The sequence below is a fragment of the Zootoca vivipara genome, chromosome 1 (assembly GCF_965207765.1).
Source record: "Zootoca vivipara chromosome 1, rZooViv2.hap1.1, whole genome shotgun sequence".
NCBI lineage: Eukaryota > Metazoa > Chordata > Lepidosauria > Squamata > Lacertidae > Zootoca > Zootoca vivipara.
The window spans coordinates 26,571,554-26,599,181 of NC_142582.1; the positions used below are offsets into that span (position 1 = coordinate 26,571,554).

The 27,628-nt window shown below is 40.7% G+C and overlaps 1 protein-coding gene across 3 annotated transcripts in view; it reads right to left on the reverse strand.

Annotated features, from left to right (window-relative positions):
• Positions 1-27,628, reverse strand: part of CSRNP3 (cysteine and serine rich nuclear protein 3) — a 79,206-nt gene that overhangs the window by 27,969 nt on the left and 23,609 nt on the right. The window contains exon 1 of one of the 3 annotated variants that reach the window (XM_035132895.3): positions 10,634-10,877. The exons of 1 other annotated variant lie outside the window; for it this stretch is intronic. The gene's annotated coding sequence lies outside the window, so the exon portion shown is untranslated. Of the gene's footprint in view, positions 1-8,649; positions 8,760-10,633; positions 10,878-27,628 lie in introns of those variants that run through there. One more of the 3 variants, XM_035132887.3, reaches the window with a different exon arrangement.

Here is a 27,628-nt window from a genome sequence, read left to right on the forward strand (position 1 = left end):
TGGGTCCTAGGCTAGATCCTTAGCTACACTAAAGTCCCACTGGAATCAATAGTACAAGTGAGTTATTACTAGTGAATCTTGTGAATTCCAAGAGGAAGTGCCTGATTCTACCTCTTGTGCTAATGTGCACATGCTATCCACTGGTTTTGAAACTTCCCAAATACTCCAATACAGTCTCTCATAATAAACAAGTATCAAAGTGCATTAAAATACATATTTTGAGACAAAATGCATCTAAAATGCATATTTGTATTTAAATCTGATTTTTGTGATTTTTTTTAAAAAATGTAGAATAATGCAGAAATGGAACAGACTACATTTATGAGTGAACCCATGAAGAAGTGGCATGGACTAGAAAATGGATTGATTTCCCCATGCCTAGTCACACCTAGCTTTTAGATTACTTTCAAAGGGATCAAAGTACAGTTAACCTGGTCTGAATCCAAACCACCACCATGAATGACTACCGTATATTCTGGTGTATAAGACGACTGGGCGTATAAGACGACCCCCAACTTTTCCAGTTAAAATATAGAGTTTGGCATATACTCGCCGTATAAGAAATACGACCCAGCGTATAAGACGACCCCCGACTTTTGAGAAGATTTTCCTGGGTTAAAAAGTAGTCTTATACGCAGGAATATACAGTATTTGAAAACGTGATCTCTCTCGATCCTGGATATTAAACCAGTTTATCCAGGGTCAAGACATTGTTTTTTTTGTGTGTTTTTAAACCAGACATTTGATACTTCGGTAAACCTTGGAAGTTTCTTTGGGTAAAGGTGAAAGAGAAAGGAGATTTGCCCATTTTATATTCTGTACACTCCTCTTTTTCAAAATCTCTCTCTCTGTGCAGGGAATCAAAGAAACAACAACAGAAGAAAGCTTGCTTGAGGAAGAGAAAGAGATACAGGATAGGATGGCTCTGAAAAACTCTAAGGAGGAATTCATGGTTTTAAAAGATTTAAAAAAGAAACCAATTATTAAAATGGTCATTATTATGCTGCAGCCATTTTAAAGGAGGGCCAGGAAAAACAAGTGCCACTTTATTTCTACTAGATTAAATTTAATCTAGCAAATTATATGAGCTGCATATGTATGATTACTACCAGAACACCATTATTTTGTGTTCTGCTTAGATTCACTCACGTTTTGGAGCCAAGAACTGCTGCATGAATTCCCATCTACTGAAACTGTAGGCATTTATACATACACAAACACACAAGTATTGCCTTACCAGTTTCTAGTAGGATCCTTATGATGCCATGTCTCAACTCTATAATTGGTTCAGAGCAAAGACAAAGACTGACAGCTGACAAACAGCAAACCAATTCATCTTTCAGAAAAGCTTTCTTGATCCCACAACAGATTACACCTGGTCTCATTCAGTACAATCGGCCACCTGGCCCTTCCTTGGGATGTGTGCTTAAACTTCAAGGTCTGCTTACTATAAGTACCTTTTGAGAGCAAGGGCATTGTTATCAACAGCAAATGCATTTATCCCTATCCTCAGGATGAAATCATCTTCTTGTCCAGATGATGTGCTTTTGGGCGGGTAGCAACCTTACAGGGAAGTATTGATTTTTAAATCAAGCATACATTAAAAGGGAGGGGAAAGTAGTATTACCACACTTTTAATGCTCCTACATATTCTGGACCTTGCCCATTTTGTTTGTGATTAAATGGCTGAGACATACCTCAGTTTCACCCCATCGTAGCTAAACCCTTTTGTTTTAGTCTCGCAACCTTAAAGAGGAGAACTGTTAGTTTTGTGATAACATTAGGGATGCTGTTAAATTGTAATGCTCCCCTTGTTATAGAAAAAGAGCCATTACATTTAAGTATGTGTTTACTGTAAGCATTTAACAAGCTCATATATATTTCATACCGAAATCTATAATGTTTGCTTTACACAAATATGTTAGTGGCCACACTGAGCCTCCCCCCTCCCCCGGCCCCATTATTTCAGCTTTGTGAAACAGATTCTCTGAATGTTGTGCAATTAACTTTAATGGTGAAATAAATAGCGATACTGTCTGTGTGTTTCAATAGTCCCTTGGCTGAATGTTCTTGGGAGAGTCAAAATTCATCAAACCCACACACCCATATCCTTCCACGGGTGAAATTAAACGGGTGCCCCTGTTGATCCAGCGGACATCTCCACTAATAACAGATGAAGGGAGGAGATTTTCCCCCCCTCTGCCCCATCCCAACTGGGTCCAGCAAGTAGAGGGACCCTCAAAAATAGGGTGTGGGGTGACATGGGAGCTACAAAGAGGAGGCAGAATTAGCAAGAAAACAAAACACTCAACGACCCATTTTCTCCCAACTAAATCCAGTTCACAGAAGCATCTGCTGGGTCAAAAGCCCTCTGTGAGCACAAGGGTACCACCTGGCTACCAAGCCCGTTTGATGAAAATATCTTGTTCGCTCAGCCTTGCATGGGCACCAGTAGTGCAGTAGTGTAGCTATTTTCAGATTCTGAAGTTCTTCCTGCCAAATTGCTTTGTTTGATATAAGTTGTTTATTTTAAAGTTATTGTGACTTTTTATATTGGACTAGGCTGGTACTAATCTGGCGGTTCCCTCGCTACGAGAAGCCAAGTTACAGGGAACCAGGCAGAGGGCCTTCTCGGTAGTGGCACCCACCCCGTGGAAAGCCCTCCCACCAGAGGTCAAAGAGAACAACAGTTACCAGACCTTCAGAAGGCATCTTAAGGCAGCCCTGTTTAGGGAAGCTTTTAATGTTTGATGGATTTCTGTATTTTAATGTTTTGTTGGAAGCCGCCCAGAGTGGCTGGGGTATAAATAATAAATTATTATTATTATTATTATTGCTTGGTGTTTTATTATGATTTTTATATGTTTTGGAAGGAGCCCAGAGTGGTGGGCAGCCAGGTGGGCAGGGTATAAATTTGTTGTTGTTGTTGTTGTTGTTGTTTGTTGTTTGTTGTTGTTGTTGTTGTTGTTGTTGTTGTTGTCATAGGAGGGTTCCTGGACTGCTAGCTGCAGTGGCCATGGGAGGGTTTCAACTCAAGGGATAGAGGTGACATGAATCCCCTGATGAACAACAAATAACAACAGTAACCATAGCTGCCAAGTTATCCCTTTTTTAAGGGATTTTCCCTTATGCTGAATAGGCTTCCTCGCGAGAAAAGGGAAAACTTGGCAGCTATGACAGTAACAAAACCAATACATTTAATTATTTACTGATATAAAACAATTTGCCTTGTTTTTATTCTGTGTATTTGCATTTTACATTTTAGAAATGCAATTCCTTAAAAAAAAGGTAGTCTCAAATAAATATTGAATCTTACATTACAGGAGGATTAAAATGGTGTGTGGACTTCTTACTGAGTTAAAAACTGTGTCTGCTCCTGTGCACAATACCAACAAATGTTCCAGAGAGAAATTTCAAGGACTTTCAAAGAAGTCAAACCATTTCATTAGTGAGAATTCTTCCATCTGCTTCAGAGGACTATACCTTGACCGCTAGAGCCAGTTTCAGAAACATGGGGATCTACAGGTTAGTTGGGTGTGTGTGCGTGCAATTAAAGCCAAAGCCAAATGAATTCAGGGCGTCTTCAGAATTTGGTGCAAGGGATCATCACTGGTCCTGACTACCTCCGCAGCCTATTCCTCACTGTGAATCACAATATAGCTATACTTCCCTAAGTTCAGGAGCAGTAGCACTGTGGTGGCTGCTGCAGTCCCAGCAGAGAGAATGGAACTACCTTACAAACCATGACTGCATACATACCACACATTTAAAGCACCTGGCCTTCCCCCAAAGAATCTGGGGATTGCAGTCTACTCCTCACAGGACTTCAATTTCCAGCACTCTTAACAAACTACAGTCCCCAGGATTCTTTGGGGCAAGTCATGTGATTTAAATGGATGATGAATACATTGCCTAGCACAGGCATCCCCAAACTGCGGCCCTCCAGATGTTTTGGCCTACAACTCCCATGATCCCTAGCTAACAGGACCAGTGGTCAGGGATGATGGGAATTGTAGTCCAAAACATCTGGAGGGCTGAAGTTTGGGGATGCCTGGCCTAGCATAAGGAGATACTGGGGATTAGACAATGTCCCTGCAAGAAATGTGGGATCAAGCGGGATTCTTTTGCCAACATCTTAAACTTTCATAATTAGGTCTTCCATGAGGAGTTTACTTTTAATTAATTCACCAAAAATGGTAACCGTCAGCTACTAACAAACCTAAATGGGTCTGCCTACTTTTATTTTTGGCCTTCAGGCATTCGGGGTAACGTCAGTTTCCCAGGGGAACCCAAAATATCTGCTTATTAGTAACATATTGCATTTAAGCATGGAGATAGGCACAAAGGTTTAAATTCAGAAACAAATTAGCATGCATGCATGCATAAAGTAAATAAATAAACAGAAGCAATTTAGCACACTAGATAAGAAAAGGTTTATAAGAAAGTCAGGTCCACTTGGGCTTCAAAATATAACAGGAAAATGTATCTAGTAAAAAACTAGCTTTCTTTGTCCCATGATGTTCTAAAGGGGCAAGTCATATACATGCCTTAGTCACCCAGTTTCTAAATGTCTGTGTTCAGATCATTTGAAAGTTATCCAAGATGGCTTTCACCACTTGGATTTAAGGCCACCCTCAACTCAGAGCCACTTCCTTCAAGCCAGTGCTATTTTTCTAGTAGAACTCACCATGAATACCTCCCTCATTCTCTTGGAATGGCAATGGTGCCCACCTGAGAGGTGCCGGAACTAAGTTCCTGGGAGTTCCATCTGAAAAGAAGCCCTGCTTCAAGCTGTTGCTAGGTGTGGAGAGAGAGAAGATGGTAGAGAGCCAGACAAACCAGAGCTAACAAACTTCTCACCTTTATTGTATCTAAAACTTTCAGGATTGGACAAGTGTGTCCACCCTCCTTTCTTATGATGTAGAGAGCAACCATATTTTACTAGGCTGGAAAAGGCAGAACTTGTGAGAAGCCTAACATGAGAACTTATTCTTCTAAGATGATGCCCACATTATCAAGCCACTTCAGGCTTGATTTTTAAAGGAACACTCTTATGTGCATAACCTCCCTACTTGAAATAGGCAGGAGTTGGAAAGTTCCCCAACATTTCAGATAGCTTATTGACTAAACATTAACCAGTCCAGATGAAGGGGTGAGGAGAGAGCCAGATCTTGTTGCCTGGGTGATAGACAAAGAAATGCATATACTACTCAATACAACTAGCTTTGCTGGCTCCCAAAATGGAGTTTTCTTCTTTTAAAATGGAGGCCAGTACTGCCAAGCGAAGCAGTGCAAGTCAGGTCCATTGCATCCCCTTTGGTTAGGTTCTGATCTGCTGCAAATGGAAATCCTAAAGGCACATAATCCCAATCAAGACTGCATATAGCAATGACCCTGGAATTTGGCAACATAACTGGCCCCTCTTTTTATCTCAAATGTAGAGGGAGAGGGTTGTGGGGGTGGATGTTTCTAAGCCTCACATCACAGCTGGAAAAAATTGGGGACAATGGCACTTGAGGGATAAAAACCCAAAGAGGATACTTTGAAAGAAGGCATGTGCTCATAATGTATCAGGATTCTCTAGTCTGCCCATTCCACCTGAAAAATTCTAGGCTCTGTCACCCATTGATTTCCATTATCCTAGTCTGAGCTCCTTTATGCTCCTAAACGTTTCAGTTCTTCTTCCAAATTCTGAAGTAATCCATATATTGGAATTACAATGTATTATGCAACTTTGTATTCTTTGTACTTGCATACTTATCCTGAGTTTGGGAGTCCTTGGTTCAGAATTTGAATATTTTTCTAGGCCCAGAATCCTTGATAATGACTTAGCCTAGATTGAATAATCCCAGTGAAACCAAAGCAGGCTATTGCCTAAGCAACTAGAAAATGTAGTATAAATGGTATTAAAGTTTTGGTGACATGTTCATTTGAATTTTCAACCCTTCCTTGTAGATGCCTTGCTTTGGTTTGTTGGTAGAATGTTCAGGGTACAAATGTGGTCACTGAATTACCTGTCATTAGGGATGGGAGAGAAATCTCATTCAGTTCACATCTAAAGCCAAATTTATCAAAATGGCACTTTCCGAAACAATATGAGAAACAAAACACAGCCATCCATCAAAATTCGCAACTCTGAATTTTGTGATGCAGTTCTCCAACCAAACCATGTTACAAAAAATGTGCCTAAAATCAATATATTAGTGAAACTAACAAACAGAAATGCATTATATTAGGAGAAATTAGTTACAAAAATGTGTAATTAGTGAAAACTAAATATAAAAATGTGTCTATTAGACGAAATTTGCACTCTACTGCTGAGTGGTTTTAATGAGGATTAAAATAATGACAACAAATTGCTGCAGAAAGAGGGAGAACTGAGTTTAAGATTGAAAAAAATAGAAACAGAGAAAACCAAAATACACAGATCCTTTCACACCTACCTGCCATTAAACTATGTGAAACTATAGTTGCCATTCACACACTTCATGTTAATCTTCCAGAGGCTCGAGTGAAGCTCCAGTTTTACTTCAGTGAAAGCAATTCATGAACTGTAGTAATGTCTTGACAGACATTCCTCTGTCCCTTAACCAAGAACAGTTTGACCCTAAGGAACAAAACTCATCCCTCTTACTGAAGAGCTTGACATCTCACACAGAAACAACAGGGCTCCTTACTCTTGACATTTTGGCTGCGTACATACCATACATTTAATAATAATAGTAATTGTAATAATAATAATAATAATAATTTTATTATTTATACACTGCCCATCTGGCTGGGTTTCCCCAGCCACTCTGGGCAGCTTAAAGCACATTTAAAGTACACAGCTTCTTCCCAAGAATTTTAGGTACTGCAGTTTGTTAAGGGTGCTGAGAACTGTAGCTCTGTGAGGGGTAAACTATGGTTTTCAGGGTTATTTGAGGAAGCCACATGCTTTAAATGTATGCTGCATATGCAACCTTTGATCCAACAGTCCTAAACTGTAACATGTTCAAAAATATTGGTTGCAGATGAAGATCCTATCAATAGTTTTAAACATATTACCTGGACTTTTGCTTGGGACCTATCGGACATTTTTATTGCCCCCATTTAAGTCCTACTTTTTATATTCTGCTGATGTTCTCTGTTGTTGTGAAATTTTATAGCATCCATTGTTTGTTTGTTGGTCTTTACATTGTTTTTATGTGACATATTTCTACCAGCACCTTATAGTGAAGGGCAGACTATAAATAAGGTAAATAAATAACTGATCAGCTGCAATAAGAATATCTGGATTGCCCAGAATGCATGGAAATAAATATGAATCAGATGGTTTCTGATACAAATCTCTGGTTGTGAGAGTGCAAGGTATGGGCTACTCTGCAACAAAGCAAACTAACCATGACTTCTGCCATAAAACTAGACCTTTGCAGTAAAAACCAACTTCTGAGGGACAAAATGCACACATTTAAGCTTGCATCGTGATTGGAGTTCAAAATCGAGACACAGTCACTCTAACCAATGTTAAATCACACTAATTTCAATGGAAGACGTAAGTACATGATCAAATATCTCCCTAATAGTCTTCAGTATTTAAAAGTGTTAAACTTTCCAAAGAACATTCAATCTGATTTGTTTTCAGAATTTATTGTCTTTGTTTTTATGTAAAATGTTCTGTGTGCTACTAAATATTTTGAAGTAATACAATATTCATCAGTGGCAAAAAGAAGAAAGAAACCTAACTAGGAATTTTACAACCCCATTTTACCCCTGGTATGCCTGTTTTATGCAGTGAATAAATTAATCCTTCAGTCTTAATAAAAACACTTACAAGATTATAAATGCTATTGAAACTATTGGGAAGTTTTACATAAGCTGTTTGATTTATTGGGGTTTTTTTAACATTATGATTTGGGTTCAAACACAACCTTGCTACAATGACACTTCCAAAAATGCTCTGATCTGTGCTGTAAACTGGCTGTGCATTTAAGCTGGATAGCCAGCATACAACATGGATCAGTGCATTTTAGAAGTTTTGTTGCAGAAAGGAGCGCTCAAGAACCAAATCATAATAAGAAACAGTCAAACAGCTTGTGTTGATGCACACATTATGATGCACATCATCAACTTCCACATCTAGCAACTAGATCAGCCCCAAGTTCACATCGCTTAACTTCCATCCCCCAACATGTGATTGGCACTGTCAAATCTGCCCTGCCTATAATCTGCTAGGGGTTGGAAATGACCACCCGATGAGAAGCCCAATATGACATGCATCTGGGACAAACAACCTGTAGGAACGCAAGACCATGCATGCCCATGGATCAATACTAATAAAATCCATGTGGATTGAAATCACGTTAAATTCAGGGCTCCAGATTTCATTCAGACATATTTGTAAACTTGCCACATTTTCATTTTGACAGACCTAAACATTATTTTTTTAAAAAATAATAATAATAATAATCAAACGGGACACTAAAACCTTCATTCATCTTTCAATGGGACAGAACGGCAACGTTCAAAACCAAGCAATGCCATACAAAGGCATACATGCACAGCCACCGAAAGGTTATTCTAGATACAGGATGACTTTGGTAATCGCAAGTGAGCCCAAAGCACTTTCTGGAATGAAGCGCACACAAGGATACAAGCTTTAGATAATACCTGAATTGGGATATACTTTCAAGATAAGCTGCAGGGTCTTTTCAACACAGGAAACAAAACCTCTCCCTCCTCGTTTCGTGCCAGCAAAAGCTCACTGCAGTAGTCTGTGTATTCCCCCCCCCTTCCCCAGTCAACTGTTACAGCCTTCCACCAGCTCTCTGACCTTTGAACTCATTTCTTCTCTCTCTCTCTCTCCCCCCCCCCAGTTCCCTCTGCAGTCAAAGCTACTGTGCTTGTCTAATTTGCATAAGGCTTGCGAAGGGCCTGTCAGCAGCTAAAAGGAGAATGCTGGCTGGGTAAGAAATTGTAGAACTGCAGTTCTGCTGGAATACCTGAATCACTGGAGGAAAGCGAAGGCAAGGGAGGAGGCATTATGTTAGCACTAAGCACTGCTGCGACTGGGGCATTTTCACTGCTCTCACTTCAACTAATGGAGGGCAGAGCATTTTTTATCCAGAAGAATATGGAAACTGAACGTTGTCGCCGTCCTGCAAGGATAACCCACTAAAATCAGGCTCCAGCGGCTGGTTTCCAAGGTGACCAATATAGTCAAATATCCTATTTAAATCTGGCGAAGGAAGTGGTTGTGAAAATCTCCACCACTAAAGCTTTGCTGTCTTAAATGCAGCTAGCCTGATGTTGTTCATTATTATTATCATTCATTAAATAAGGGTGTCTGTCAATGTGTCTGTTGATATTTTCATTTCCAATGCATTTGCATCATACACCCTCACGTTGCAACAGCTTTGTGCCCATGATACTAAAACCACATAAATAAAGAAGGGAGATAAGTGTTGCTCTGGTTTTCACACCAGTGAAACTGTTTTAACAATCTGATACAAAATAACACTGCTAAGCTCTGTAAACATAAGTCTGTATTCAATATGGCGCCAAAAGAGTAAGAAGTGAAAGAGTTTCTCATATTAATTCTCTAAAACATTCAATAAGGAAGTGAACATTTTTCTTTATTGGTTTAGAGAAGTGGCTCGGGCTTCTATTATTTCCTGCTTTCTCCCATTTTGCTTCCTGCAGGATACCCTCACCCCTGTTCAAAGTTACTGGTTTTGTATTGCTGAAATGCCTAATAAAGATTAACAGTTCCATTTCTTTCAAGATGGGAAAGCATTTTGTTTTCCACACAAAAAATGCTTGATGCATGCACCTCTACAATACCATCAAACTTTTATGTTTCATACAAAGCCAATTTCCTCAAAATCAAAATATTAAGAAGCAGCAACATTTAATTTTGCAACCTACAAACGGTCACTTAAAATGTGTGGTAGCATTCTTTGTAAAAATGAAACAGAAAAGATTACACATCCCTTACAATAAAATCAATAAAACGGTAGGAGAAAAAAATACGAAGAAGAGAATAGTCATGTATGTTATTCTTAAAGGCTGGTGGGATATGTTGGACGCAGGTTCCTTGTATGTGTGCCTCTGCCTTTGCACCATCACCCCTAAAATATTTCACAAAAGCTAGTATTGGGGGGGAAATTATATGCATCCTAATTAACATTCCAGTGTATGCCATTTATCATTTAAAAACATAAAAGAAAATTGCCATCATGAAACCACATGGTTCCTCTCAAAATAATGAGGTTGACAAGACATCAGCATAATAGATTGTTGCTATACTGAAATAACACAGCATTTCAGAATTGGCTACTGATCAGTGCTAGGGGTTGATTGAAATGAGTGAATGTTCCATTACTCCTGCATCTGTAATATTTCCAGCTGCAGAGTTTTAATATACATTTTTTTTATTTAAAAAAACCCACATTAGCTACAGTTACTTTACATGGTTTATTTAACAAGGCATTCAACTCCTGGGCATCAAACAAGCCACACCTTACTGGATTAAAAAATGAACCAAATATATTAGCAACCCGAAATGGTTACAAGCGAAACTACTAAATGGCATTCAGAAACATTGAAACCCCAGAATAATCTGAAGCAGACAAACGAAAAACAAAAAACTGACCTGTTCAAATGGGTGGGTTTTTTTCCAGTCCATACACTTTTCCTGATAATTATGCACCAAAATAGGCTGTCATTTTGTAAGTGTGTGATGTGTTATCTGCCTTCCTAGTTCCAGCGGAATCTTCTTAATTTTTTTCCCAGCCCTGTCTTTTATTGCCTGTACCATATGCTTTATTGTTCAGCGACAAGAGCTACACTCTGCACAAAGACTCATTACCTACTGCTTGCTTAGCAGCTTCAGAGTCTCTCTGACGCTGCCTATGTGATCACATGGGAGTTTTGTCTGATAAAACCGGGCATACTACTGATTTCACTGTCTATGGATATTTTTATCAGCTTAAGGTCTACTATGAAGAAAGAACAACAAATGATAAAGCTGCTTTAAGTCATTAACGGAACACAAATTATGGAAATCCCTTCACAACCTCTTTCCATGCCCATTACAAATCCCTTCGCAACCTTCTTTACAAAACATGGATTCATTAGAGATTTGAAATTATGATTAATACTTGCTTTGTGAGGGCTAATGACAGTATCACAGTAAACCATCTCTATGCAGGATGTAATGTCAAATTCATATTGGTATTTGTGTAAAGGGATCATGTTGCTAACTGGCATCCTTCCAATAAACCTATTGCACTTTTAAGTTGCTAATATTGTATGAATACTATGATTGAAATTCTAAGGATCCTTACTCAGAAGTAATCAGTGGGGCTTACTTCCAAATAAACATAATTTGGAAGAAAGACATTAAAGAAAGCCTTGTTTGGCTCTGAAAGCTTACAGTTACAGAACTCCACCCCCCCTTAACTATTTTATTACTCTGAAACTGAGGGGGGGGGGAATCAACTAATTAAATAGCCTTGGATTAAATTACCTATCCGACATAGTTTAACACCAGATGCAGATATAGATATTCAGAGTTTAAGACTGTAAATTCAGATTTAAAGATTTCTAAATGGCAGAAATCTTCCATTCGCTTCTGTTGATTCATTACCTTGGTATTTGATAAAATGGCATTTCTTTGGAGGACAATAACTGGCAAAAACTTGCTCAAAAGAATCACAAATAATTGAGTACCTCTGGAAATGTGTCATCTCCAGGAAGAAAGGAAAGTTAATTTTACTTAAGAAAATTTGAGATGCCCACACATTGTTTTAATTAGAATAGCTATGTATCTGTCTTTTGCTGTGAAAACCAGTTCCACCTAAATAATGAATTGTTCTTTCACTGCTACTGCAAAATTGCATTTATTCATTTTTTTCCATTTATGATAAAATAGTCATTGCTAAAATTACATTTCAGCTTTGAACGTAGATAAATGACAAATGGCAATGTCATTTGCTCATTAACATTCTTCAAATGGGAAAAAAATACCTACTTGTTATCCTTTTCAATGGTTCACTCATTAGCATAAGTAACTGACAGCTTGTTGCTCATTAAGGGTATGACCAATCATTGCAAGTGGAGTCAGTAAAAACAACATTACTAACCTTGCTGGATTCAGGATTGGCTTCTAACAAAGACCACATGATAGAAGTCCCTTTCTAAAGTCCACAGCACTTCTCCTTCTTAGTTTTTCTGAAAAACTGGAATAAGTATGCTGTGGACCAGACAAAAGCCTACAGCAAGATTGAATACACACACACACACACACACACAGTGGTACCTCGGGTTACAAACGCTTTGGGTTACGTGTTTTCAGGTTGTGGACCGCAGGAAACCTGGAAAGGGTTACTTCTGGGTCTCGCCACTTGCGCATGCACAGAAGTGCTAAATTGCGCTTTGTGCATGCGCAGAAGTGCCAAATCACGTCATGCACATGCGCAGATGCCCCGCTGCAAATTATGAACGCTGCGGGTTGCGGACGTGCCTCCATCACGAATTACATCCGCAACCTGAGGTTCCACTCTGTGTGTGTGTGTGTGTGTGGATGAAAATGTTTAATAATGGGCTTTCTAATAATTATACAGTATGAAACATCTAACTGTAATCTGATGAAGGGAAAGATAATATTATCTAAGGTGTCCAATAGCTTTTCATATGAGACAAGCGGGTTAATCTGTCACTGAATTGTCTCTACATTTCAGTTCTAATTAGCATTTCTTTTATATCCATAACAACACAGGTAGTAATCACTTTAAGTTCCACCATTTTGGTGAAAACACATCATAATGCACAGATTGAACAGATGGTTCATGGTGAGAAACTGTAGGGGCAAAGATGATAGCCTTATATGTTAATAAGGAAAAACGAATATCAATTAGGCACCTTATTCATTAAGAGGTGGGTTTTTTGTTTTTGTTTTTACTTAACAGAAAGGCTTTTTTCCATTTATGATGCCATAGGATACTAAGGATAGAAATAAATAAAAAATGGTAGCCATTTTGCTGTAGCAGTCTGAAACAGGAAAAAAAACCACACAAATGCTTAGCAAATGGTGGAAGATGAAATAAATGAGAAAAAGAAGTTAATGTGTCATTACTACACACTGCAGGAAGAAATAAATGGTATGATTGATTGATTGATTGATTGACAGACTGATAGATGGATAGACAGGAAGCTAGGGGATGTTAAAAAATATATATTAAAATATGAAAGGTTAAACAAGCTATAGAAATGAAATCTGCTCCTATACAGACAAACAGTAACTTATATTAAACAATTAATTTTTGGCTTGCAAAATTCTAGCTTTCATTTCTGAAATCTAGTGTTTCTCCAGCTACATCCAGATTCATGCAGAAAGTTTATACCAGTAGTTAAACTGAAGCTAATCTCAGAAATTTAACTGGGAAAGGAGGAGGAGAAGGAGGAGGAGGAGGAAGAGGAGTTTGGATTTGATATCCCGCTTTATCACTACCCGAAGGAGTCTTAAAGCGGCTAACAATCTCCTTTCCCCTCCTCCCCCACAACAGAAACCCTGCGAGGTGAGTGGGGCTGGAAGACTTCAGAGAAGTGTGACTAGCCCAAGGTCACCCAACAGCTACATTTGGAGAAGTGGAGACGCGAACCCGGTTCACCAGATTACGAGTCTACCGCTCTTAACCACTACACCACACTGGCTCTCTAAAAGGAGAAAGCACCTCCTTTTGTATATAATGAGATTTGGTAACTCGCATACTTTCTAAGCATGTCAACAAAAGCATAAACAAACATGAACACTAGAGTAACCCATTATACATTATGGACTTCCAAAAATGGTTTTGACAACGCCCTATTCAGATGTTCCTGATGCATTTTCAGTTGCACGAGGAAGGAGGGAGGAGAGTGATGGTTTACTTGCTGCCTCCTCAGCCTCCGTTGCGTTCCTGATTTAGAATCCTGATTGTGCAGGGTTCCAAATCACACACGGGGCATCCACAAATAGAGCCAGCTCCCCACTACAGACATTCATCCCCCAACACAAGCTAAAGAAAAAACCTGCTGGATCAGGCCCATCTAAGGCAGCATCCTGTTCTCACAATGGCAAACAGGATGCCCATAGGAAACCTGCAAGTGGGAACGCAACAGCACTCTCCCCAACTTGTGATTCCCAGAAATCGGTATACAGAGGCATACTACCTTCAACAGTGGATAGACAATGTAGCCATCATGGCTATTAGCATTTAATAGCCTCGTCCTCCATGGTTGGGCCCAACGGAGGGTTGCCCTGTGCATAGTGTATCGCCCTGGGATTGCTTTCCAATGAAATTCGGGCTTAAATTATTTAAATAAATAACAAGGGAAATGCTTGAACGGGAATTCTTGAAAAGGACTCTCACCAAAGGTCTCTGAGGGAGCCTAGCAGTCATGTGATAGGTAGCTGGATAAATCATTGGTTTAAAAACAAGATGTTAAGAGTAAGAGTTGTTAAGAGTAAGAGCTGTTTCACAATGGAAGGGATAGGAGGTAGGCATTGGGGTTCCTTAAAAGTATGTTTTCAGCCAGGTACTATTTAACATCAATAAACGATCTGGAGTCAGGGATGAGCAGAAAGTAGCCAGGTTTGCAGGTAAAACAAAGTAATTCATAAGCAGAAATAGCTCCAGCAGCCTGTGATAATCTCCAAATGGATCTCTCCAAACTGGGCAAATGGGAAACAAAATGAATGAACGTCCGTGTAAGTAAGTGTAAACATATGCACATTGGTGAAAGCACCAAACCCAATTTTGCATTTGCACTGATAATATATGGCATGTCTGTGATCAGTGCTATTTTTCTAGAAAAAGAAGTACTGCAGCTCACCATGAACTTCTCCCTGGTTCTCTTAGGGTGGCAATGGTGCTGAAGCTGGGAGGGAAAAAAAAGCCCTAGCTTTGACTCTCAAGGAAAGTCATTCTGGGATTGTGGTGGATAGCACAACCCAGTGTGCAGCTATAGAATAAGGGAAAGCTATAGAACCTTTGGCCCTCCAGGTGTTACCAAACTCCAGTTCCTATCAGCTCCAGCAAACATGGTTCACTTACCAGAGATAATGGGAGCTGTAGTTTAGCAATATCTAAAGGGCTAAAAGTTCCTCATCCCTGCTATAGAGTTTGAGGGATTTATTGTTCGGGGGGAAAGACAAAGGGGCAAGCTAGAAGTTAGAGTTGTGAGTGGTGTAGATAAAGTGAGAAAAGAGAGCTTTTTTCTTCCCCCATAATACTGGGATTGGAGGTTGCTCAATGAAACGGATTGGTAGTAGATTCAGGACTGGCAAAAACAAAGACACACTTCTTAACAGTCAATAATTAATTTATGGCATTCACTGCTAGTAGATGTGGTGGTGACCACTGGTCTAAATGCTTTTAGACACATTTATGGAGGGTAGGTGTATCAATGGCTATTAGTTACGACAGCTAAATGGAACATTCAGATTCAGGCTGCCTCTAAATATCAGCTGGTTGGGAGCAGGAGGGCATAAAACAGGAGATATTTCTTGCCTTTATGCCCTACTTAGGCATAAAAGCATTCCTGGAGGTATCTGGCTGACCAGTTCGTAACAGGATGCTGGGTTGAATTGATCACTTTGTGTGATCTAGGAGAGCTTCTCTTCTTAAGGTGGCCATGGACACAACAAACTTAAAGCGGGACCTCACGCATGCCTTGCCATTTTATAGTAACAAGTTCCAAGAGGACTTTTCTCCGAGATATTTTTTCCCTCGCCACCCCCTGAGAAAACTGTATCCAGTTCTACAAAAGGGGAACCACCTTTCTAAAACAAAAGATTCATCAAATGGGAAGAGAAAGTGTGTTCTGACACTGGTTACATCATAAAGCAATATATCATAAGCAAATCTAAGAATATTCATGCAACCGCTTTCTACTGGTAAATCACAGTCGCAATGAATGTGAAGGTCACTTCTTTTCCAGGCACAAAATATTGCACAGGGAATGCCTGTGAAGTGTAATATTATTGCCATAAAAATACGACTTGGAGGCCGCACACAACAAATGCGAAACTAAGACACATTTATTGTGACAAAAATGGGCAAGTCCCCCCCCCCCACAACTTTTTCAAACCATGTCCCTGGCACTTACCATTTAATTGGATGTGAAAAGCATAGCGCCATGGGAAGGTACCTTATGCGGCTATGCCAAGTCAGACAGACTATTGGTCCATCTGAAGATAAAGGGACCCCTGACCATTAGGTCCAGTCGTGACCGACTCTGGGGTTGCGCGCTCATCTCGCGTTATTGGCCGAGGGAGCCGGCGTATAGCTTCCAGGTCATGTGGCCAGCATGACAAAGCCGCTTCTGGTAAACCAGAGCAGCACATGGAAACACCGTTTACCTTCCCGCTGTAGCAGTACCTATTTATCTACTTGCACTTTGACGTGCTTTCGAACTGCTAGGTTGGCAGGAGCTGGGACCAAGCAACGGGAGCTCACCCCGTCACGGGGATTCGAACCGCTGACCTTCTGATCAGCAAGCACTAGGCTCTGTGGTTTAACCACAGCGCCACCTGGGTCCCATTGGTCCATCTAGCTCAGTGCTATTTACACTTACGGGCAGTGGTTTGCCAGGGTTTGGGAACCATACTTGTAAATGCCAGGGATTGAACCTGGAATCTTTCAGATGCAAAGCAGATGTTCCATCACTGCACTATAGCCCTTCGCCTAGTTGCACACGTATGCGCAAACACACACACACACACACACACACACACACACACACACTATATTGAAAATAGTGGTAAATGCTGCCTGTCAGGAGAGGCAGTTCCATGCACTGTTTTTATTGAGTCACAGCGGATTCATTGTTTTAGCTATGTCACTACTGCACAAAATAATTAGGGCATAATGCCCCCATCTGCTGCATACCATATTTCATCTTGGCACATCAGCCCTTTACGGAACCTTTGCTACATTCTTCTATTGTACCAAAGCTGCTGCAAAGGGTAACAGTTAAGGGACTCGTTTGTGCATTGCCACGATGCACAAGTGATAAGGAACCTCTGCGGGGGCTCAGGAGGAGCCAATTTCTTTGATAAGAAGGGAAATGGCAAAAGGTTCTAGCATGCATCAGTTTACAGGATTAAAACAAAGAAAGCATGTCGTTTGTCAAATTCAGCAAGATGTCCACATATTTCTCTGCAGCATGGTGCTCCTGTTTGCTGGATTTGCTCTCTTCCTCCTCCATGACCCTATTTCTTAAATATGGGCCTTCCTTAGGAAACATAGCAAGTTTCTAGGGAAGAAACGAGCTCCTCACCAACTGTTATGCAAGCAGTGTTTTATGATCAAGAAGGCAGAGTGCCAACCCGTCCTACTCTCACAATTGGTTCAGTGTGGACCATGATATACTACTTCTGCTTATTTGGCTGAGCAACCGGGCTTGGAGACAAAGCAACTCATTTGTTTTTCAACAGCTTTTTGCTACTCAGTGGCTCTCCCAATGGAGATGCCTAAATGTTTAAAAGATAAAGGGACCCCTGACCATTAGGTCCACTCACAGCCAACTCTGGGGTTGCGTTGCTCATCTCGCTTTACTGGCCGAGGGAGCCGGCATACATGTGGCCAGCATGACTAAGCCACTTCTGGCGAACCAGAGCAGCGCACGGAAACGCCGTTTACCTTCCCGCCGGAGTGGTACCTATTTATCTACTTGCACTTTGACGTGCTTTCAAACTGCTAGGTGGGCAGGAGCAGGGACCGAGCAACGGGAGCTCACCCCGTTGCGGGGATTCGAACCGCCGACCTTCTGATCGGCAAGCCCTAGGCTCTGTGGTTTAGACCATAGCACCACCCGCGTCCCTGCCACGCATGCTTACTTCCCCGCAAATACATAAAGAGTAAGCATTCCCTCCTAATTGTATATACTGCATTTGAGATAGCTTTAGGATCCAGCATTCCCCCCCTCCCAAACCTGGACTTAACATTCTGTTATGCTCTGCCATGTGTATGGCACATTGTGGCCAAGCTGTCTTTGATGAAACTCTTAGATCCCAGTCAAATGATAATCCTGCTACTCAGCTACTCAGGTAAACCAAGTACTATCAGCTTTAACAAAACTAATACCCTGCTAGAAGACTGCAGTTGAATTTGTACCTGAAAATCCCAGGTATCATTAGACTTTCTTTGTATTCTTTACCACAGATGCCATACTAAAGAACACTAGAGTGCAGAAGTTTGTGCCTTTTAAAAACTTGTGCCGTGATAGAATTAAAATGCTATCATTGTTTATGACTTGACACTGATTTACCATTAAGGGAATTTCAGGATATTAAGCACTTTCAATTTATCTAATTTTTAAATTAAAAACATACCCCTAGATCTAGAGCTCCATGTGTGTCCTGAAGTACAGGGGAAGCTTCAGCATGAGTAGGCTTGCCAATCCATGTGAGAGATTGCTAGTTCAGAGTGACAATTCACAACACAAAAACTAAACGCAATAAATGTCTTTAAGGCTGCTAGCTATTTTCAGATCACTTATTTGGGAATTGCCCCATTGAAAGACTTAAGTGGTTTGAGGTTTGCAGTACAATTATTTATTATTATTTTACTCAGAAGCACTTTACTGTTTCTCGCTTTGACACAAAAAGGAAGTTTATTTGAAGAAAGAAAATCAAAGTTCCTTTGCCTCTTATCTTGGGAGGGTGAAGGAGGAAGCATACAGTGAGAAATTTCAAGGTAATAAAAATAAGATGTCACCAATTCCATTCACAGTTTCACTCCATAAAGCAGGTTAGGCCAACAACACATTCTCAGACTCCTGTACCCAGTAGGAGACTTAAGCAGTACCATTATTCCTAGCACCAGGAGTTCTATTATATCCTTTGTCAACATTTCATCAACACATTCTCTCTTTTGGACTCTTGCAGTGTGATAGGAAACGGGAAACTTATGTAAGATTTGTAAATGTCTACGGGTTCCTCCTACACATACACAACAAAACTGCTCTTTTATCAGCATCAGAGTTGCCAACAGATGTATGCCTAAAGCAAATTTGGGGAGGCGGTGATTTTTCCTGAGGTGAAACATCTGAGGAGTTTCAAGGGGAGCGGGAAAAAAGTTTCAGAACATGAACATTTCTTCAGTGGGTTCCTGCACATCTCGAATATTTGTTTGGGTTTCTGTTGAGAGATTATTACACAGACGAGGAATTGGTTTTAGAGCTACTAAAGACAACACACATAATGAAAAAAATGACAATTTACTTTTAATTAGTCTGAATTCCAAATATTTACTAAGTGATTGTGGGGAGGGGAGATACAGTATATGCGTGTGTTCGATAATGTTGTAAGGAAACATGTTACCTATTGATACAGGTATATGTCACAAGCTGAGGTGGGGAACCTGTGGCTCCCTAGTTGTTATTGTTGTTGGAGTACAGCTCCCATCATCCTTGACCAGTGGCCAGGCCAGCCAGGGCTGATGGAAGTTGGAGTCCAGCAACATATGGAGAGCCCTGGGATTCTGTGGTTAAAATCTACCCTTTTAGGCGTGGTTTCAGATCCTGTTATACTAGAAACAAATGAATAGTACAGTGGTACCTCGGTTTATGAACACAATTGGTTCTGGAAGTCTGTTCATAAACTGAAGCGTTCATAAACTGAAGCGAACTTTCCCATTGAAAGTAATGGAAAGTGTATTAATCTGTTCCAGACAGTCCGCGGAGTACTTAAACTGAAGCGTTCATAAACTGAAGTGAACTTTCCCATTGAAAGTAATGGAAAGTGGATTAATCCGTTCCAGACAGGTCCGTGGAGTACTCAACCTGAAGCGTACTTAACCCGAAGAATGGGTGTAATTGGTTCCGGAAGTCTGTTCATAAACTGAAGTGAACTTTCCCATTGAAAGTAATGGAAAGTGAATTAATCCGTTCCAGATGGGTCCGTGGCGTTCGTAAACTGAAAATTCGTAAACCGAGGTGTTCGTAAACCGAGGTTCCACTGTACCATTACATCTCTGCCTGCCAGCTTTTCTCCCACATAGCTAGTTATAAAGCTATTGTTCAAAGCTGAAAAGAATGCACTATGCTCTCAGAAGTACTGTGCATTGTGCTGTTTAACTTACAAATGTACATAATACCCTCTCAGATGCTTAGCTGAACTACATTTTCCTTCAGTAATATTATCCATGGTTTCACTTGCCCACATCAATCTATTGGAGATTGAAATCTATACATGTTCTTATTTAGTACATTGCTTGTGTGCCGTGCCCTCATCACAAATAAATGATTGTAAAATTTTGTGGGTGATAACTTGGGCACCATGGCGATTTGGGGCGAAGAGATAACTCCTCTAAGAGTTGCAAAATGGGGAAATGTTATATACTGATTACAAGATCTGCTTTCGGAAGTGCGGCAATATTTATTTATTCATCCTTCCCATCAAACGAATTCTCATGTTGCAGTCTGGAGCACAATGTTCCCCTTCAACCTCTGATCGATACTCAGGTCCTGCTGACAGTCAAAAAGGGACTATGTGCTTTTGATTTATCTCTTTCTCCTTCTCCCCACTGCCCATTTTTTAACACACTCACGATCTAACTCCATGCTAGACAGGAGACCTCTAATCCGCTCTCTCAATGTTTGGAGCTGGGCTGGGGAACATGTGGCCATCCAGATGTTGTTGGACTACAATTCCCAAGCACCCTTGAACATTGGTCTTCCTGCCTGGAGCTGATGGTAGTTGGAGTCCAACAACATCTTGAAGACAATGCGGAGCTAGAAGACCAATGGTCTGACTCAGTGTAAGCCATTTTCCTATGTTCCTAGGTAGGCTCCCCACACTATTTAGAACTTTGCATGACTTGGGTTCTAAATGGCATGTAGAGCCCACATGCCCAAATCAGGGTCCTTGCTGCACACCTTCACCCTCCAATGCATGGATGACAGTGGGACCAAGCCACCAGGGGTATGCACAGCCCTCATCTCTCCCCCCCCCACATGTTCAGCACTGAACTTTTAAACAAAACTTCTGCTTTCCTAATGCCTCATGCTGCTGATATCTATGAGAATGGTAAAATTGTGAGTCTGAGATACCCCTGAGCTCTGCAGCAATGAGAATATGCCAGAGCTTGCTCCTGTCCTTGTCAAATCCCTCTGGAAACAGATCCTTTATTAATGAAGCCGAAAGAGATTTTTTCTATTGACCTTAACCAAGCTGTTGAGCAAGAATGGAAATTGCATCTGGCAGAAAATGTATGTACATTATACAACAGCTCCAATCATGTGCCAGTCACAAATACCTTATGGTTTTAAATGTATTTTATGTTTCCAATAAAAAGAGAGAAAATGCACAAGGGAGATGGAAGCAACTACACTAACAAAATATAAATTTTAAAATGTGTTGCATCCTTAATACTTTATATTTTCTTTATAGGAGAGTTACCTATCTTTACTTAGGATAGAGCTTAGGGCTCAGGATACAGCAAAATGAACTTTTGTACACAGAGTGAGAGACACTTATTTGTTCTGTCTGCACACACTTCTTTTTATTTACTTATTATTTATTTCAACTTTGCATATACTGTACCTCTTAACCCCGTAGTCTCTATGCAGTGCAGAGTGAGGTTATAAAAGATACAACAGAGATAAAACCAGCTAAAATGAATAATAAAACCAAAGCGCTAACTTTACATGGCAGCTGAAATAAAAAGGTCTTCACCAAGTGCCAGAGGTTCACCAGGAAAGGCACATGTCTAATCTTGGCTGGGAGGGAGTTCTATAAAATTGGGCCCATAATACTAAATATACAGCTGCTTGTGAATGTGAGCTGTGTGTCCAAGCCATGGGGGATCCTTAACAGACTTCTCCCAAGACCTCAGTGATTTAGCAGGGATGTAAGGAACCAGGTGGTTCCCTAAGATTTCCTGGACCCAAGTTGCTAAGGGCCTGGTAAATGAATTAAAAAATCTTGAATTTGTCCTGGTAGCATATAGGCAACCAATGCAAGTCTTCTAGCTTCAGAGTTATATTCTGGTGGTAGTCTGTTTCCACCAATAGTCTAAATGTGGCATTTTGCACCAGTTGCAGTTTCCAGACCAAACCCGTCTCAGTAAACAAGACATGAAGTTACCAATGAAGTTAGACAGTGGAACAAGCTTCCTCGGGAGTTGGTGGGCTCTCTTCACTGGAGGTTTTTGAGCACAGGTTGGATGGCCATCTGTCATGGATGATTTAGTTGAGATTCCTGCATTGCAGAGCACTGGACTAGATAACCCTTGAGGTTCCTTCCAATTCTATGATTCTACGAATGCAGCAATCACTGTGGCCAGGCTAACCCTGTCCAAGAATGCCTGCAGTTGGTGTACCAACCATAGTTCGTAAAAAGGAACTCCTTGCCACTGAAACTATCTGAGCCTCCAGTGACAAAGAAGATCCTAGACCAACCCTAAACTATGAGCTTGTTCTTTCAGAGGGAGTCCAACACCATCCAGAACAGGCAACTTGGCCCATCTCCCAGATATGGGAACATCCATCAACAGCGCCACCAATTTTCCAGGGTTCAAACTCAGTATATTGGCCCTCATCCAGTCCACTGTGGCCCCAAACAATGATTGAAAGCATACATAGCCTCTCCTGACAGATTTTATTGTGAAAATGAACTCCAGAGGGACAGGGGAATCCCAGAGTGACTTTTTAATAGGCACAGTGGGCTACAACTGCGGGGAAACTGGAGGTTCCCCCCTCTCTGCACAACTTGAAGTGCTTATCACTTGCTCAGTGGGTCTTTTGATGCTTGCCAATGTATAGTAAAAAAAACAACAACTGCAAGCTTCTTGCTGCCATGCTAAGTAGGCACTGACATCTGGATATTTTTTGTTGTTGTTGTTTAGTCGTTTAGTTGTGTCCGACTCTTCGTGACCCCATGGACCAGAGCACACCAGGCACTCCTGTCTTGCACTGCCTCCCGCAGTTTGGTCAAACTCATGTTCGTAGCTTCGAGAACACTGTCCAACCATCTCGTCCTCTGTCGTCCCCTTCTCCTAGTGCCCTCAATCTTTCCCAACATCAGGGTCTTTTCCAAGGATTCTTCTCTTCTCATGAGGTGGCCAAAGTATTGGAGCCTCAGCCTCAGCTTTTTTTTAGGTAGAGACAAAAAATTTTAAAGCTAACTTCCCATCTCTTATGCTCAGGAACCATTGCCTACCCTACTGAGCTAATGAAGATGGAAACTGGGAAGTATTTATGACAGTGAATCGCCTTAACACAAATAATACTTTTTATAATAACACCATAATAATACTTTGTACGCATTCTGGGAGCTGGAAAAGTTTTTAAACTCTTCAAAGTGTTCACATCCTTTCTTCCCACAGGTAATCCTCTATAATGCTGTAGGAATTATTCTTTGTTCTACAGGAAAGGGTAATGAAGGCTACCTGTCAAATCCTGCCGTTATTTTGCTGCACAATGCAAGCCTTCTCTCAGCTGCCCAGACACCTATCAACCCTCTGCATGCACTTCTCCATACGCTGAATACCAACCTCCAGGAAAAGAATGAAAGCAGAACCTATTCTGACCTTTCCTGCCAGCTGGGGTCGACCTTTTCGACCTCATTAGAGGGCCGGGTACGGAAGCCTAAATAAAGAGTTGTTGATACACTTGAGGGTGAATTAGAAGAAGCAGGAATTTGTCCGGCTAAGGAGCAACTATATATTTTCCCAAAAGCACTGAGTCACTGCGCATTTTCTTTCTTTTTGCTTTTATTTATTTTCTATATACATATTACATACTATACACGCCAAAAAAGACAGTTATACAAATAATACAGATTACCAAATATCGCCAAAAAATAGTAAGAAGAAAAATACAAAGAAAATTATACATATAGAAGAAAACAAAAGAGAAAAAAAGAAAAAGAATTAGAAAAAAGTCAGAAGAAAACAAGAAAAAATTGACTTCCTTCGACCTCTATACAGTTTATATGATCTCGTATCTTAGGTTGCCTGTAATCATTTTAAACTTTATGGAGAGATAATTTGTTTACCTGTGGAGTTTTTAGTCTAGACTAACCCAATCATAGTTTTGGGAACCGACATTCTTCATATAATTTGTAAATTATATGAGGTACTGTACATTTTCATCAGACAGCCCAAGAGATTATCATTTTCCTCTTCCGTTTTCCAAGCACAGAGAAACAAAAGACAAAAAGATGGAGACTACAATACTCTTCATCCAGAGCAGACCCCATTTACTTCAATGGGAATCCCTCAGAGTAAATGGAACATGGAACATACCTGAGATGCACATTAAAACCAGTGAAAGAATGGCTAAGATCACAGGCCGCACTAAGTATGTAGGATCGCGTGTGGGTCTTGGGCAGATTCAGACTTTCATCAGACATTTCCACAAAGCGTAAAAAGGTAAAGGTAAAGGACCCCTGACAGTTAAGTCCTGTTGCAAACGACTCTGGGGTTGCGGCACTCATCTCGCTTTACTGGCCGAGGGAGCCAACGTTTGTCTGCATACTGTTTTTCTGGGTCATGTGGCCAGCATGACTAAGCCGCTTCTGGCAAAACCAGAGCAGCACACGGAAACACTGCTTACTTTCCCGCTGGAGCAGTACCTATTTATCTACTTGCACTATGATGTGCTTTCGAACTGCTAGGTTGGCAGGAGCTGGAAACGAGCAACGGGACTCACCCCGTCACGGGGATTCGAACCGCTGACCTTCCGATCGGCAAGCCCTAGGCTCAGTGTAAAACCAAGGCAATCGGGGACACCACACATTACAATTTTAGCAAAGCATCTATTTCCACATGGGCAAGTCCCATGTCATTCTGGCATCATGCAGAATGGGACTGTGTGATAGAAAAGGGAAGGGAAAGGAAGGCCCTTCAATAAATAAATTTGAGAAAGCCTGCTCTTACTCAAAGTGATACGCTAAATGGATATTTGCATGAATAACGAGGGATCCACATAGGTAGGTTAAAGGCCGATTTATTCAACCTTCTAAATTAAGGTACCATTAATTTGATTTTTTTTAATTGCAATGGGGGGGGGGGTAAATATATCAGGAATCTTTGGTCATGAGCCTTGGGGTTGGGTTGAAATATAATAAATCCAGAAGGGAACACAAGAAACTGCCATATACTGGTTCCATAGCTGTCAACTTTTCCCTTTTCTCGCGAGGAATCCTATTCGGAATAAGGGAATTTCCCTAAAAAAAGGGGAAAGCTGACAGCTATGACTGATTCAGACATTTGGGTCCATTTAGCTCAGATGTGTTTACACTGAGCGGCAGTGGCTCTCCAGGATTTCAGACAGGGGAGTCTCTCTGAGTCCTACCTGGATTGAACCAAGGTCCATCTGCATGCAAGGCAGATGCTATAGCACTGAACTACATTCCGTCCCCATAAAGCAGAACCATGGAGATAAACAAAATGAGAGGGGTTATTTACCTGTATTTCCTATGGTGCTTTTCTGCTCAATGAACCTACCAGGTGGTTTAGACGGGTGGGGTTATATTGTTGGTTCTTGGGCATTTTGTTTCTTCATACAAGTTATGCCTCTTCTGTAGCAAGTTGATGCCAAACAACATGCTTATTTAAATGTCTCTTTTGCAGCACCAACACCTATATAATTCCGCCTCTTTACATATGCAAATTTGTGTCCCTTGTAGCCCCATTTCATTCAAAAGGTGAGCTGGTATCAATTTTCACAACTGCAGGGTCAGGGACCTTATGATGGTTCCCGTTCAGCTGTCCTCGCCACAGAAGCAGGATTTAATGACACGGTGGTATAAAACAGCTGAGACTCGGCTTTACTACATCTTTCATTGTTGATACTCAGGCATAAATAAAGAAGGAATCTAATGTTTGCCATGTAGTCGCAGGCGCTTATAGCATTATCTTGCAAGCTGGAACTTCATATTACGCCCACCCACCCCCAAAATAATGATTTATCTTTGAAACATCCGCTTTTATTACAGACTTTGTTTCTTTCCTTTTTTTCTCCCTTTAAAGCTTGCAGTGATCACTGGAGGAAAGCTCTTCTTCTGTATGACCAGGGGAAAATGAGAAGTAAAATTATAATCACCTAGCAATTACTCCCTTTTATGTGGAGCAACACCACACCTGTATAATTAACTACACATCTTTCAAAGACACAAGATTTCCTCTGAGCCCCTCCATGTGATACCAGGAGGAAAAGAAGGAGAAAACTAAGACCAGCAGCTTTCAGTTTGAGAGATTGACTCTGAAAATCAAAAGTCATCCCAGACATCAAAGAATGCCTCTGATTACCCTTACTCACTGATTAACATACCATTACAGCAGTGATTGGTGTTGACATTTCTGAAGGAAGACAATCCACAGGGGGTGATAGTCTAAAGCACTGCCATATACTATGGAGTCAACAATTTGCCATCTCATTGTGTGCATGTATACCTGTATAATCCTTATGGATAAAAAAGAAAAGTTGCCTCATAGCCAAAATACTTGACAGTAGGGATGGGGGAGTCACAATTTTCAATACAATATGTGAGCTTAAATTCAGCTATCCTCTGAATCATGGTTTTTTCTTCTTAATTTTTTGACAAAGTTCTCCAACCAAGGGAAAGGTGAGTATAAAATGCTTATACTAGGGCATGCAAAAATATATTATATTGGGATAAATTGCTGGCAAAAGTGTATTAACACCGGTCCTGAGAGATCTACACTGGCTCCCAGTACGTTTCCGAGCACAATTCAAAGTGTTGGTGTTGACCTTTAAAGCCCTAAATGGCCTCAGTCCTGTATACCTGAAGGAGCGTCTCCACCCCCACCATTCAGCCCGGACACTGAGGTCCAGCACCGAGGGCCTTCTGGCGGTTCCCTCCCTGCGAGAAGTGAGGTTACAGGGGACCAGGCAGAGGGCCTTCTCGGTAGTGGAACCCGCCCTGTGGAACGCCCTTCCAACAGATGTCAAGGAAATAAGCAGCTATCCTATTTTTAAAAGACATCTGAAGGCAGCCCTGTTTAGGGAAGTTTTTAATATTTAATGCTGTACTGTTTTTAATATTCGGTTGGAAGCCGCCCAGAGTGGCTGGGGAAACCCAGCCAGATGGGTGGGGGTATAATAATAATAATAATAATAATTATTATTATTATTATTATTATTATTTTAAAATGCTGGTGAATTTTCAAGGGGATTAAAAAAAATAATCACAGACCAATGCAAAATTGTTTGGAACTGAATTTAAGATAAGGGGGGGGGGATGAAACTGACAGATTTGTCTATCCCTTACTGACAGTTCTTGAATTCTGACAAGGAGGGCAAAGGCTGCGTGCAAAAATACTGTTTAATATCGTTTGTAAAGGCTTCGGCCTTAAGAGATCAATTATTTTTCGCCCTTCGGCACCTCCTGCCTTGGAAGGGATGGTCTAGACTAGAGATAGGAATCAGGCAGAAAAGCAAAGCTGCTGCTAAGAAGACCTGGACAAAACACACACACTTTAAAAAAAAAAACATTTAAAACTCACAGGTCAGGTATGCAAGTTTTAATATGAAACAAAACAGTGCTACTTAACTAGTCCACTCTTAGCATGATAATGGGAGGGTGCTGCTAAGAGATAACCATTCTAAAAACAAAACTGACATGGCTAAACTG